The sequence below is a fragment of the Pongo pygmaeus genome, chromosome 4, assembly GCF_028885625.2.
Source record: "Pongo pygmaeus isolate AG05252 chromosome 4, NHGRI_mPonPyg2-v2.0_pri, whole genome shotgun sequence".
NCBI lineage: Eukaryota > Metazoa > Chordata > Mammalia > Primates > Hominidae > Pongo > Pongo pygmaeus.
In genome coordinates this window covers 1,311,061-1,313,920 of record NC_072377.2, presented here as the reverse complement: position 1 = coordinate 1,313,920, position 2,860 = coordinate 1,311,061, and positions in this window count along the sequence as shown.

The window sequence follows — 2,860 nt, the reverse complement described above, 5'->3', positions numbered from 1 at the left end:
TGTTAGAACACGCGGAAGAGAGAGAAACCCAAAGTGTGAACGAATACAGAGAGGCAGGAGATCCAACATCTTCCTCCCCAGGAAAGCCCGGGCACGAGGTCCCCGAGCTGAGCTGAGCCTGGGGGCGGGCTCCAGTCTGAGGACCCCCGCAGCCCTCACAGCAGGGTGTGTCCACATTCCGATGCCCTCCTCTCTCCCTCCATCCCCCTCGCAAGACTGCATCGGCAGCTGTGGCCTCGTAGGGAGAGGTGTGGTTTGGGGGTGCCATTCCTATTTCCTTCGTGTCTGACCACTGCCTGAGGGCCTCACAAAGGAACCAGATCTCTTGGTGCCTGCATTTCCTGTCATCCTGAGTGGCCGTTGGAGTCCTCAATGTATAAGGACAGCAAGGGCCAGCTCTTTGTGTTAGCTTTCTGGAACATTCCAGGCACTCCATGTACTAACAGGTTCCTTGCCAGAGGGCCCTCAAATGATGGAATTGATAAAAGCATTTTAAAACGTTGATAAATTCTCTAACCATAGACGTGGAGCTCAGTGAGTACGAATGCAAGATGTGACTCCCCCAGGCCTAGAAAGCAAGCCTTAGCTTCAGAGACATGGGTAACCTTGGCTCCCCACGGGAGTGAGGCCAACAAGGCCGGCAGAACAGGGTCAAGCAGCTCCTGTTGCCCAAGCAGCCACAGCTGCCTGGCCTTCACTGCATCCAGCTGTGCAGTGGCAGAGAGGGTGCTGCGTGGGGACAGCAGGAGGAGAGGCCTTCAAGACCCAGGCCAACTAAGCCTGGGGAGACAGAAGCAGCCACCACACTGGGGGAGTGTGGGCAGGAGTTTGAGGAGTTCTGTGGGGTGCTGAATGGGGTCCTCCTCTGGCGCTTTCTCGAGGGAGTTCTGCAATGATCCACATTCTTTCCAGGGACTTTCTTTCAAGTGCTGTCACATGCTGGCGTGGTTCGCCAGCAGCCCAGCCTCAGGCGGTCAGAGTCAGAAGGCGACAGATGCAGGACTCCCTTTCCTCATCTGGTCTCTCAACAGGGCAGGGGGACGGCCACGAGTGTGCAAATGTGTCCAGACCACTGCAGAACCTCTCATCTGCTCAGCTGGAGAGGCTCTTCCTGTCTCTGTCATCTTTCCCAAGATGGCGAATGTCCTGCACCACCAGCCACCCCTTCCGTTGGCCACTGTGGATGACACTAGGGGTGGACACTGACCAAGGAGGCACCAACCTGATTCCAGCTCCTAGAGCTGGCCAGGTGCCTGACAGGAAAATGAGGCATCTGAAGAACAGGGAGAGGTGGGGGTAGGGTGCTAGGGAGGGAGGGAGATGAAGCCACACCCCAGAGCTCCTGGGTTTGCAGCTCCTTCCTGAGGCCTGGCTAGGTCCCTGCCTCTGGATGCCGTGAGATGTCCACCCTGGATAGCCTGCCAGTCCCCTTATGTTTGACAGCTGGAGTTGGAATTTGCCTCCCGCAGACCACAGGTCTACAGCCTTCATTCACATGTCGCACAGACTGTGGCAGGACCAGCACCTGCTGCCGGTGTGGGACGCCTGGCCCTGTAGGGGCCCCCAAGAGTGGCTGGAGAGCAGGGCGTGATGCCTCTTGGGCCACCCTGCAAAGGGCTCACGAGCCTGCTGAGGAGGATGCATTTGATCAGGGTAACAGGAGTCAGCAGAGGGCTTTCCAAGGACAGGTTTGCCAAGAAGCGAGAACAGACTGAGGCGGGGAAGGACAGAGGCACTGGGTGTAGTCAGACACCATTGCAATGGTAGACGAAAACCGCGCCGTGAGAAGACTCTGTGGGGAGGGTAACCAGGTGCATGAGAGTGAGAGGGGCGAAAAAAGCCTCGGACAGCTCCGAAGATCCTGGCCCAGCTTTCAGGGGTTGGTGGCCCAGGACCGTCCCTGCACGCGGCCTCGGGTGCCTGCTCCAGGCAGGCCTCCTTCTCTGGCCCAGTCTCGGCACCAATCACTGTCCCATCCGCTAGGGAGCCAAGTCCTCTGAGTTCTTCCCGGAGCCCAGCACCCTGATGCAATTGTCCCTGCTCTGAAAACCCTCAGCAATCTATTGGGTCTTCAGTAGCATCTACTCTTTCTAGAAATGTCGAACAAGGTTTTCCGATTGTGGTGCACGTGTGGCAGACACAGACAGAAAAGGAAACGACCTTCCAGAGAACTGGCCAAAGGACGGGAGCTGCTCCAGTAACTGAAAGGCACAGACTGAGCGCTTCTGATGGAGTCAGGGAGGTCGCTGGCCCATCCACTGGCTGCCCGAGGGCCTCCCACTGACTTCCCCCGGCCGCCCTCCGAGGAGCCTCTGCTGACCTCGCCGTGCTGGGCACGCTCGGCCTTAGCGGGAAGCTGGGGGTCAGGTTCAAGGCTGTGAGAAGCCACTTCAGCCGGGGAATTTGAATTTTTTCTTCAAAAGCGCCTGTCCCCACAATGGGTTTGTACTGGGGAAAAAACCCCACACACGGGACGAGGTGCCTGGCTTCTGTGAGGGTTCTGAGCACTTCGTTTTTCTTCCCTTTAGATTTTGATAACTGTGGACTAAAAGGGTTGCAGGCCCAGTGCCGGAATTCCAGTACCACCTTCCACCAGGCTCCCCACACATCGACATGGCCCCCACTTGGTGGTCTGGCAGGCGTCGTCGGTTCGGGGCGGCGCCCCGGGGACCCCGCGGCCCTAGCCTTCCCCGGCGCCCCGCGAACGCCCTCCGCGGCCCCAACATCGGAGCGCCTGGGTGCCTGAGAGGCACGCCGGGAGGGCGGCGCGGGCGGGTAACGTCACACACGCGCCGCATCCCGGACGCGCGTGCGCGACGGCGGCCGAGACTCCGCTTCCCAGGGAGCCGCGCGGCGCGTC